Source organism: Dipodomys spectabilis, unplaced genomic scaffold (genome assembly GCF_019054845.1).
Source record: "Dipodomys spectabilis isolate Male_0828 unplaced genomic scaffold, ASM1905484v1 ptg000196l, whole genome shotgun sequence".
NCBI classification, from domain to species: Eukaryota; Metazoa; Chordata; class Mammalia; order Rodentia; family Heteromyidae; genus Dipodomys; species Dipodomys spectabilis.
The window spans coordinates 584,482-597,484 of record NW_024870873.1 but is presented as its reverse complement, the minus strand read 5'-3'; the positions used below and the strand labels follow the sequence as shown (position 1 = coordinate 597,484).

At 37.5% G+C, this 13,003-nt stretch overlaps 1 non-coding gene across 1 annotated transcript; it reads right to left on the bottom strand.

Annotated features, from left to right (window-relative positions):
• Positions 1-3,838: 3,838 nt before the first annotated feature.
• On the bottom strand, positions 3,839-3,945 carry LOC122121738. The gene has a single exon (XR_006150035.1). It is a non-coding gene; the product is annotated as a U6 spliceosomal RNA (small nuclear RNA).
• Between the last annotated feature and the right edge of the window lie 9,058 nt (positions 3,946-13,003).

Here is a 13,003-nt window from a genome sequence, read left to right as displayed (position 1 = left end):
AGGGGGCCCCACTTCTCAACGGGTGACTTGAAGAGGCCCCACACCCACAGGGACTACAGAAATGGAAGTTCACGTGGTGATATTGAAAGGGTTCCAGGGTACAGCCTTGCTCCTGCACTGATCAACTGGCACAAAAAAAAAAAAAGGAAAAATGACCACTACACCTTTTCATCAATGATAACCTATTATACTTTCAAAACAGTTTTACTTTCCTCTTGTCCTATATTGTTGCATGGGACCCTCTGAATTAACCAGAAGTCTCCAGGATTTCTTCATGCACAGTAATACAAATAAATATAGCTTCTATTCTTCTTTGAATTAAGGAAGGTTGCATTTAGTTCTTTCCCATGTTTGATTCATGAAAAAGAAATCCTAACATGTATCTGTAAAACACAAAACTCATGCTACCCAGAGAGAAATAATCACATGATTAGTGGTTCAAATGATATTTCATCTTTGCATTTCTTTAGAAAACTGCATACTTGGGGCTGGGAAGGTGGCTCAGTGGTAGAGCGCTTGCCTTGCATGCATGAGGCTCTGGATTTGATTCCTCAGCACCACATAAGCAAAAAGAAAAAAGCCAGAAGTGGTGCTGTGGCTCAAGTGGTAGAGTGCTAGCCTTGAGCTGAAGAACTGAGGGACAGTCCAGGCCCAGAGTTCAGGCCCCACAACTGGACCATCCCCCAAAAAGCAAGCAAGCAAGCAAGCAAGAAAGAAAACTGCATACTACTTTCTACAATGAGAATATTAACCTGTATTTTGACCAAGAGAGTACAAAATTTCCTTTCCTCCACACTCTCACAACATTATTACCTTCTGAGTTTTTTAAAGGGCAGGTTTTTACTATGTGCAGTACCCCAGACTGGCCTTAGAATCAAATCCTCTTACTCCAACCCCCTAAATGCTTGGAATTACAAGCCTTTACCACCACACCTGGCTTCTTTGATTTTTTTTTGATAAGCGTTATAATAGTTATGAAGTAGTATCATAGTAATTTTGAGTTGCATTTCTCTAATGACTTCTGTTCAGAAAGCATTAAGCCAGCGTAGAAGTGGTATCAAACACAAATTTGTAAACCCACTGGTGATTTTCAGGGCTTTTTGGAAAGCAGGTCTATTCAGAACTTTTGTCCATTTTAAATCAAGTTTCTTGTTAATCTCATCTTTAATATATCTATACAAAATGAATACTTAATTCAATATAGTAGAAAGGAAAAATTAAGCAACTCCTAACATTTTTCACTTTTCAATAAAATGATATTGCTTAAATCAATTTCTGTTTATGCTTGAGACTATACTACTCAATTTGGTTAAACCTTTTACAAAGCTTTATATACTTTGTTTATTTTATGTTGATTGCTCTTTCCAAATCCTGCGTGTCTAATTTTGGTTTCTTTCAGTCTCATGTAGTTCAGATTTCAAACTGAAGAATGAATGGAAGGAAACAAACAAAAAAAGAGTTACTCTCATCTGATGATGCCTCTACAAGAATGAGGAAAGAGTTCATCCTGCTAAGGATTTATGATAGAATTTCAAAAAGAGAATTCATTCTTCTAGGTTTTCCCTATCTTTGTGATGTACCTTAAATTATATAAAGCAAAATATACTGCTCAGATACTCTTACGTTTTATCAGTTTTGTACATTTTCATATGGACTTCACATCTGTCTACAACATTCCTTCTTTATAATGTCCCTGATATTTTTACACTATCAAGACATAAGATAACCAGTTTGATTTACAGCATGAGAAGTTATCCTCCTGGCTTCCCTAGAAGCAGAGCATGGTCAATAGATAACATTACTTCTGGTTGCTCACCACATGTAATGGTTTCTGTAATACATTTTATTTAGCATTTAAAAAACTGTTGGTTAAAATCAAAGTTCATTCATAAAAGTTTGTGTTAAGTTTTTCACAAGTTTTATTTCTCTTAATTCTTAAGATAACATTTGCTATAATGCTAATATTATTACCATTTAAGTGTTGGGAAAAATTGTAATTAAAGGCACTAAGGGCATGGTCCAAATACACAGTGAGGAAGAAAATGAGTAAGTTTCCAAAAATTTTTCAAGGTAGGTAAAAATCTCACCATTCTTTTACACTCTCAATTCAATATTCATATTGCTCAAGAAATAATAGCATAGCAATTATTGCCCGTGATGATTGTTTTCTGTCACAATTTGTCTTCAACACAGACTGTGTTGGTGACATTGCGTTATCATGCACAGAATTGAACTTATACATTGAGTTTCAAAGACAGCCATATTTCTTCTGTCCTACAGTTCCATTTTTCTTTTTAAAAAATACCAAAACTTTTAAATATCATCACTTTCTGTCTTTTAGAATCCAAAAGAGAAATAAATTCACATTTAATTTAATAAATTCACCTTTACTTTTAAAGCAAGGTGCTTTAAAAGTAGGAGATGATAAAAACAGGCCCCCATGAAGTAAATTTTCTTCTACTTTTAAAATTATTCTGAAAACCTTGTGCTGGTTGGTTACACCTGTAATCTTGTTTACTTGAGATATCTACTCAGGAGGCTAAGATCTGTGGATAACAGTTGGAAGCCAATCAGGGCAAAAACATTTTTGAGATTATTTTTCAAAAAATTTAATGAACTAGGAAAGAGCCAGGAGTGGAAATGTAGCTCATATAGTAGTTCACCAATCTAGAGAGGAAAGGCCTACCAAGACCTTAAAGCCCTGAGTTCAAATTCTGAGCACTCCAACACACTTGTGTGCACACGTGCACACACACACATTTATTCAAAATACCTTCATGTCAGTGTTTTGCATTTATTTATTTGTTAATGAGATTATATGGATAAAATAAGGGAAATTAACTCTTCAATCTCAGAACATTTTTATACATGTTTTTATTTTAAAAATACTGCACAGAGGGGTGACATTTACATGAGCAAGGTAATGAGTACATTTCCTAACAAGCATTGTTACCTCCTCCTTTATTTTCCCCCACCATCCCTTCTCTCCCACCTCCACAAGTACACTCCACTCCTCCTCTCTCCTTCCCCTGCATAAATTGTAAAATTCATTTTCAACATAATGTCTCGTGCATCTCATTGTTACAATGGGTCAACCCGTATCCCTATTTAAGCATTTTGTTGTTTTCTTCTTCTCCCCAAATTAGAGAAACGTATATACAAGATGTAGGTGCACCAACTCCAAATACAGTGAAAAAAGGGGTTATAGCGTGGTTGAGGAACATATAAAGAAACAAAAAAAAATCACATGGTACAGTATAAGTATGTTAGAAATAATAGCAAGATACAATCACTTATGTACCTATCTTGGCATTCATTTAGCTTAACATCATCTTATCTGGTCAAATGCACATAGTTTTTGACATTTTCTGATAATCCCAGACATATATTAGTTATTGAAAATAAGAGGAACCATGGGACCTATGTTTCTTTGGAGTTGGCTTACTTCACTTAATAAATTTTTTCCAAATCTTTCCATTTCCTAAAAATTGGGCAATGTCATTATTTCTGATGGAGGCATAGAATGCAATTGTATATATTTACCACATTTTCTTGATCCATTCATCTACTGAGGGGCATCTGGGTTGGTTCCATATCTTAGCTATGGTAAATAATGTTGCAATAAACATAGTTGTGCTGGTAGTTTTAATATGGTCTTATTTGCGATCCTTTGGGTAAATGAACAAAAGTGGGATTGCTGGGTCATAGGGGAGCTTTATGTGGAGTCGTTTGAGGAAACTCCATACTGCTTTCCAAAGTGGTTGAAGAAGTTTACACTCCCACCAAGAATGCAGTAGGGTTCCCTGGTGGCCCCATCCCCTCCAGCATTTGTTGTTGTAAAAATATGGATTGCTTCACGAATTTGCAAGTCATCCATGTGCAGGGACCATGCTAATCCTCTCTGTATCATTCCGAGGTTAGTGTATGGGCTGCCGGATTAAGCAAAGAACATTTTTTATATAGAAGGTGTAATTGATTTTCTTAGTCAATTCCACAAAAAAGTAAGTTCAAAAGAATTGTCATGAAAATTTTAAATCATGCAGTTCTTACATAAGCACACATTTTTGATGTTGGCATAATTTGTGGAGGGGAAGGGGAAAATGTTTAAATAGGGATACAAGTAGACCCATTGCAACAATGAAAGGAACTTTACAACTTTGGCATCTCTACTACTGCCATACCTGCAGATTGTAACTTGATTGCTTCTTTTGAGGTAAGTATCACTATGCCTGGGTCTGCTTGGACTGTGGTCCTCCTAACACAAGCAAAACACATAGCACCTATCAAACTCTAACAGAGTTTCTGAAACTTTTTTTTTTTTTTTTTTGGTTTGGGCTTGCCTGGAACTGCAATTCTCTAATCTCTGTTTTCTAAGTAGATAATATTACAGGTTTGAGCCACTTTATCCAGTAAAAGTATACAATTTCAAGATATCTTGATATTGCCTATATTTGTGCTTAACATATATAGCTAACCTTAATTTTCTCCCTCTTTTGTTTAGTACTCTGAGTTGAAAACATTGACTTTCTTAATATACACGGCTTTGTTTTGGGTGGAATCCCATCACAATCCAAAAAATCTCCCAAAAGTTTATGTCGAATCATGGAAAAGAAGGCTTCAGGTTGGAAAAAAAAAAAAAAAACAATGATCCTTAACTTATAATTGCAGCATACTTATAGTGTTAGTCAATACTTTGTGAAGTATGAGAAGAGAAGGAAGACAGAAATGTGAAAGATGTCAGGTCTCTGGAATTTCTGTAGTTGTCACTTCATGTTATATTCTTCCTTAAAACTTGCTTTATTAAAACCCTCTGGGTGGATATTAGTTGGACTGTTTGGTAACCTTACCCAAGAAATGAAGCTGAGGGCTGGGAAGGTGGCTCAGTGGTAGAGCGCTTGCCTTGCATACATGAGACCTGGGTTCGATTCCTCAGCACCACATAAGCAAAAAGAAAAAACCGGAAGTGGCACAGTGGCTCAAGTGGTAGAGCGCTAGCCTTGAGCTGAAGAGCTGAGGGACAGCACCCAAGCCCAGAGTTCAGGCCCCACGACCGGACCCCCCCCCAAAAAAATGTTTGGGCTGGGAAGGTGGCTCAGTGGTAGAGCACTTGCCTTGCATGCTCGAGGCCCTGGGTTCGATTCCTCAGCACCACATAAGAAAAAGCCGGAAGTGGCGCTGTGGCTCAAGTGGTAGAGCGCTAGCCTTGAGCTGAAGAGCTGAGGGACAGTGCCCAGGCCCAGAGTTCAGGCCCCATGACGGGACCCAAAAAAAAAAAAAATGAAGCTGATTTTAGAAGGCTGATGATTTGGTAAATAAAGGAATAATGAGAATGAGCACTGATATTGTCACAGAATGAGCCAACAAGGTTCATTGCTGAACAGCAAAACAAAGCAGTTTCAATACCGATGATGCACATTCGAACATATATAGATAGATACATATATGTATACATATACAAACATACATGAAAAAGTATATATCCAGTAGAATATAGAGAGAAAGTTGGTGCGACAATTATTAAACTATATCAAACTGGTTGCAGGAAAGGTCCAGTAAAATATCAATAGTTTAGCATAGATTTTGCATAGATTTGTAAAGGATGAAAATTCTTTCCTCATTTTATACTTTACAAATATTTTAGTACGTTTTAAGTTTTTTTATATTGTAGTTGGAGCACCTATATAATGCTGAGAATTGGAATTACATAAAGTATGCAACATGAATAGGCCAGCCAGTATATGAAAGTTCATGAGATTCTTATTTCCAATTAACCACCAGGAGAAATGGAGTTCCAGTTCAGATTTTATGTAGAGCACTGGCCTTGAACACAAAAGCACCAGTCAGGCTGTGAGTTTAAGCCCTAGGATCTACAGAAACAAAAACACAAAATATAACTTGGAGTTAGATATTTAATAATGAAGCACTTTTATGTACTCTACATTGTTAGAAAGACTAGATTTCTGTGTTAGCTTTATAACCTATCATAATAAGTGATATTGTCCATTTATTAAGCAGAAAGGCTTACTCAGATTTATAAGTTTGAAGGTTTCAGTGTAAGTGTATGTTCAGTTGGTTTTATTGCTTTGGTGGCCTGTGACAAGACAATGTCAAGGTGAGGAGTATGTCAAAAAGAAATGTTTTTGACCTAGAATGATTAAAAGAGAAAAGAAGAAAGTAGATGAGTGTGCATGTTCTCAGAGGTTTCACTCTGAAGAACTTAATCTCCAGAAGAACTATTCAGGTATTCTCCACAGTCTGGGAGGAAATGGAAAGTCATTTTTCTTTAACACATAGGTCTTTCTGGGGCATTCTAAATTCAAATGGCAACGTCCTGACCAATGATAACGAATTGTCCAGGGGTGGAAGCAAATAGATATTGCTATAAATTCCAATCAGATCTCAGCAGACTAAATATTTTATGGAATTCCTATTAAAATATTTTCTTGCAGACTGACTGGGTCTTCATACTACATATTTGTATATCTGTATGTATGTGTGGGTTTGAATAAACTAATATAGCAATATGGCAAATTAAAGTATTAGTAAGGCCTTTCTCTTCTCATATCATGAAAGCCTGCCACAATTCTCAATCAAATCTCATTCAAGATTCAAACATTAATGCTCTCTCAAAAGTTCTGTATGCAAACCCAGGTACATTCACTTCATTTAAGACGGCAATGATATATGAAAATTTTAAGTCTACCATGGAAAAAATTATATTAAGCAAAGTTAGCCAGGCCCAAAGAAACTTAGGTCCCATGGTTTCCCTTAATTGCAATAACTAGTATATGTCTGAGTCATGCAGAAAACGTCAGATAAGTTGATGTTAGGGAAATGAACCCTAATATATGTATTCAAATGTTTTTTTTTTTCTTTCAGGTGATTGTTTCTAACACATTTATAAGATTATTTCTTTGTTGCTTTGTATGTCCCTCCCCCATGGTATAACCCCTGCTTTCACTGTATTTGAGGTTGGTATAATTTGTGAAGGGGAAGGGAAAAAAGAAATGTTTAAATAGGGGTACAGGTGGATCCATTCCAACAATGAGATGTACAAGTCGTTATATGGAAAAACGAACTTCACAACTTTGGTGGGGGCAGGGAGGAGGATTGGGTGGATGGGCAGGGGAGGGAGAATGGGAAGGGATGGGAAGGGGAAACAAGGAGGAGGCTACAATGCTTGATAAGAAATGTACTCATTATCTTGCCCATGTAATTGTAACCCCTCTGTACAGTATTTTCACAATATAAAAAGAAAAAAAGAAAAATTTAAGTCTTCCAATTACGTTGTCACCAAGGAAACATGTACAATATTTCCTTAAAAAATATCTAGATTGTAGAACACTTTAGCCAGAAAATTGAAGGAGTATATATTATAGGATTTAATTTAAATATTTAGTCACTGAAATGGATATTCTATATCCACAACTTAGAGCCCCTTCAAAATACATAATTGCAAACCTCATCTATTACCATCTTCCGTGAAGACAGTCCTTGCTGAAAACGAACCAAATGTGGTAAACCAATTAAAATGTACTCCTTTGTCAAATGCTGTTGTTTTAAAGCATGGAAGTGATAGAACAATTAATGCCAGTGAACAGCTGGTTCTAAGGAGTATGGAAAGTGATTACTTTGGACTCTAGGTGGAAAAGTCCACAGGTGTTTCAGATTGTGCTTCATTTTGGCATTTGTGAGATATATTTTGGAAAGCACAATGAATGAAAGCATGTTGTTTTATAAAGATTTGCTGACTGACAAACCAGGGAAAGAAAACTTATTGAAATGTTTCAAATGAGAAGACAGACAATAGGGTGGGTAAGATGTGGTATGCAGCTTTAAATACAGACTGAAGTAAACCAAAGAATGGGAAATTTTTTTCCTTAAAAGCTTTCTGGGTGTATTGTGCTATACATTATAATGATGAAATGATCATTTCTTTGGAAAAGTCATGAAAAAACATTGTCACCTGTTGAATTTCTTTATAAAGTGAATCTTAATTGACAAGAATGAAGAAATTTAAATATGTTAATAAAACATTATCAAGTATTACTTTAATTTTTGATTAAAAGTTAAAGCAAACTGACAGACTATTAGTCCATTAAGATTTATGTTTTCTGTCATATTTATTTTCCTTTTGTTCCTCTTTTTTGGGTGGTGATATTTTTTTCAGAAAGGCAACCTAGTCTTAACCATTACCCACAAAATTTATGCTGTCATAGAATCAGAGTTTTTTTTATTAAATTAAGACAATAGTAGGCTCATTTTATGCCAAACCAAAATATAAACACCAAAACATTTTTCACTAAAAAACCACTCATAAAAAATCATGAGGGGGAAAAGGCTCAGGAGGACCGGTCTAATCCAGGCGCAGGAGGAAAGGCTTAGGAAAACACCTGAACATGTGGCATCCCAATGCATGGCAGCCGGTGCAAAATGCAAGTATCCCTTACATGGGGTGCCCTGGAGGTTCCAATCCTGGGTGTCCACCTCCTTTGTGCCCATCACCTGTAAATCTGGCCATTCCTCCTGGTCCTGTTCCCGGGTGTCTCTTTCCTCCAGGACCTCCCCAGGGGAACCCAGCTTTCCCTCCATGTGGGCCCTCTTACCCTGTGCCACAGCCACAGTATCCAGGATACCAACCCTCAGGTCCTTACTCTCCCCATGCCCACCACCTGCACCTGGCATATGTTCTGTGAATCCCCTGGCTCCTGGCATAGGCCCACGAGCCCCAATGGACAAGAAAACACTGAAGAAAATGAAGAAAACACATAAAAAGATGCACAAACACCACAAGCATGGCAAGCATTCCTCCTCTTCCTCCTCCTCTTCCAGCAGTGACTCTGACTGAATTCAGGGCCTGGACCCTCCCCTCAAGTCTCACCAGTTTTGCTCTCATCAAGCTTCTGCTGTGGTGTTGTACTAGGGGGAAATTAGCCCTCTGATCCCCACCCCACCCTCATCTGAGCCTTACCCTGCTGTTCAGCCCTGTCTAGGGAAATGGATAAAGTATTTCTGTGGGCTAGTAAATACCATCTCCTTCCTGGTTGATCGATCTTTTGTTTTCTTTTTCTTTTTTTCTTTTTTTTTTTTTTTGGTTCGAGTCTGGGACTCCAGCTCAGTACCTAATGCTTTTACTCATTGGCTAGCACTCTAAAAATTGAGCTGTGCCTCCAATCTCAAGAGCTGAAGACTTTAACAGAGGAGGAGTTTTTTGAAGATGGTGAAACCAGTGAGCTAAATGCTGAAGACAAGTTTAAATTCTGTAAAATGTGATTTTTTTTCCTTCCATTTCCGTTTGTAATACGTGTGGTTGGTGGAAATTTCATTATGATAAAAAAAACCTGTACTTTTTTTTTTTTTTATAAAGGTAGCATACTAGGATCATTTAGAGCTAGATATGTTCCCAGCAGGCCTCCTAATGATTTCATTAACTGCAAGGCTGCCTTGATTCAAAGCAAGAGTCCATTTGGTTGATGAACTTTCTGGAAATGTAATCTCTACTCCTTAGCTCAACATGGTAGCTCAGGTCCTACTCTCATTTTCCAATTCTCAGTCCAAATAAAGCTATTTTTTTCTGGTCAAAAAAAATAATGAGTACTTGGGGGAAGATGGAGAAGGAGAAGCTGGAGGGTAAACAAGCTCTTACATAGAAAGCAGTTTTAATGTTCCAGTGAACAGTCCTAGGCTAGAGAGTCACACCAAGTGTGCCATCACAGTACGGAGAGTTTGGCCAAAGAGGGAAAATCCAGGCAAGATGACAGATCTGAGCACTTGCCAGGAGCCACAGCTGAGGTGGCAGTTGGGACAGCGCCAGTGGCTGTAGCCCCCATCCCTACATAGAGAATCCACGACAAAGGCCCCAGATGTGGCCGGTAAGCAGATTCTACTCAACACCAGCAAGAACTAACAAGGAGCAGATATCTTCATCCTGCAGATCACAGACCAGAGACGACACAGGAACCAACACTCTGGCATGAGTAGAATCCTGACATCCTCACTCCTTCTCAGGGAGCAGAGGAGGGAAGGCCACCCATTCTCCACTACCAGAGATCTCCATCTAAGATACTGACCTCCACAGGGCTGAGCAGATAGCTCCAACTCAGGCCTTGGAAGAAAATAAGAGAGTCATTTAGTAGGTCACAGGAAGTAGACATGACCTGCCAGGCTCAGCTCCACCCAGGGGAATGTCACCCCACCCAGCCAGTAGAATCAGTGTCCTCAGAGGAGTGATTTCCTTCACAGGGTAAACAGAGACAGAGGCTGCTCCTTCCTACAGCAGCCTAGACAAACAATTGAAACTCAGTAAAAAAAAAAAAAAAAAAAAAAAAAAGACCCTGAGAATGGGTTCCATGAGTGTTTCAGGAATTTCCCCACAAGGAAAAGCTACTATTTGCTGAAAGGCCTCAACCCTACCTAATCACGGCATTTCCACACTGGAGGAAATAGCCATCTCCCTCTTTCGTGATATTCAAAGCAGATCTCCCTTCCATGGAATAGCCTGGGAAGAGGATCACAAAATCCTGGGTAAAGCAGAGCATTCTTCTGCCAGCACGAAAAAAATTGACTTAAGAAACCAGTCAAGCAAAACGAAAACCAAACACCACAAGCACACCAGAGATTCCACCAAGAGACTGGTTATGGACGCAGGGGAGATACAGGGTCTTCCCATACCCCACCCCCCAAAAAAAACCCCAAAAATCAAAGAACTCTTTTTTTAACCTTTTTTTCAATTTTTATTTTTTAAAAAAATGTTTGATGTTAATTTTTTTCTCATAATTTTTATTTCTGGTGTGTGTGTGTGTGTGTGTGTGTGTGTGTGTGTGTGTGTGTGTGTGTGTGTGTGTGTGTGTGTGTGTGTGTTTAATCTCCTTTGACATTTTGGTCCTTTTTTATTGTTTTCATTTTTTTCTCTCTTTTTTGTTTGACTTAATTGCTGTTCAGCTCATCCCCAGATACATACCTGTGGTCAATTATTAGACCTTATCCCCCATTGTGTACATACTTAATCCTGAAATTTATTACTCGATTCAAAACATCTTAGGCTTAATTTCTTTAATAGCAGGATTATCTCTTTATACCAATATAATTTTCAATTAACTAACTTTAATTTTCTTTCATTTTTTATTTTTTCATATTTCCTTTCTATCCCTCCTCTCATCTCATCCTATCCTTTTCTTCTCTCAATATCATTTCTTTAAACTTACATAATTTTGTGTTTCACTTCTTAGATTTAAATTTTTGTTTATCCATTTTTTCTTTATTTTTAAAAAAATCTCTCTCCTATCATTCTGTCCAATCAATTTCTGTCCAAACAATTAGGACTTGTTTACATTCACTCTTCTTTTACCTTTCCACATTCCTCTAATCCTAATTTTCTCCACAATTCTCCCTAAACCTAATAATTTCTGGTGTGTCAATTTTTTGACACACCTTTTTGCTTTTACTACCCCATTAGTCCATGGTTGTTTGATGATGAATAGATTATATCTGATGAACTAGATTGTATCTGCAGCCATTTTGACTGTGCAACTACAGGACTCCGGTTGATGCTTGCCTTAAAATAGTGGTCTAGCACAAAATTGGTTTTACTTTCATACCAAATGGGCAGAACAAGCCAGAAAACACAAGAAAAATGGCAAGTCCAGGTATATGAATTCCCACTCATGATAATCAGGTGACAGAATACTTAATGAATAATCCAGGAGAGAGCTCCCAAAAAAGCTCTACAAGCACTACTGGTAAACATGGTGAATGAATAGATTGAAAACTTGTAAAGGACTCAGTGTGTGTGTGATAGAGAGCGAGAGGGGGCAAACCAAAGATTAATATAGGAAGCTTGTGAGCATGAGGAAGCTACTCAAAGATTAATACAGGAATTGTATGAGCAGGTTGAGAACAGTCAAAGAGAAATACAGAAATCACATGAGAAGGCTGAGATCAGTCAAAGAGAAAGACAGGAATTGCATGATTGTGAGGAAGCTGTTCAAAGAGTAATACAGGAATTGTGAAAGAGGGATGAGAATAGAGCAAGATCAATAAAGGCATCCATGAACAGACAGCTGAATGAATTCAGGGACACCACAAAGGGAATGCTCAATGGAGCCCAAGAAAAGTAATGGGAGTCCAAGGAAACCATAACGAATCAACTAAGTGATTTGAGAAGAAACACTGACCACCAAATTAAGGAAGTAAAGTTTATACAAGACCCAAAACAAAGCTCCAACAAAGAATTTGAAGCCATCAAAGCCAAACAATTAGAAGGAAAAGAAATAAAAACAAAGTAGAAAGTCTTGACAGTTGTTTAGACCATGCAGAAGATCGAATCTTGGGCATTGAAGACAGCCTAGATATTATAGGGAAAGAATGTATAACTATCCAAGACAAATCCAAGAAATATGATAGATCTATTCAACATTTAGAAAGTACCATCAGAAGGCCTAATCTGAGGATAATGGGTGTAGAGGAGCACCTAGAGACAGAAGTTAATGGTTAAAATTTATTTCACAGAATCGTAGCAGAGAACTTCCCATACATGCAAAAAGATAGGCCTATTCAGATACAAGAAGCTTTTAGAACCACCAAACCAGACTTACAAAAGATACTTGAAGATGTCCTACACATAGAAAACCAACAAGACCACAATAAAGGCCAAGAAACAGTCTCCAAGTGAATAAAATTAGAATTTAACACCAAAAGCCACCAAAGAAAGTCCTCTAACACATGGAGGCTGAACAACACACTGTTGAATCACCAGTGGGTCATGGAAGAGATTAGAAAGGAAATCCAAGTGTTCATGATATTCCACAAAAATGAACACATAAATTACCAGCTCCTCTGGGACACAGGAAATGCAGTACTCAGAGGCAATTTTATACCTTTGAGTTCCTACATCAACAAATTAGAGAGATCTGAAACCAACAATTTAAAGAGACATCTAACCTCATTGAAAAAGAGCAACCAAATAAACTCCTATCCAGTAGATTGAAAGAAATAATTAAATCAG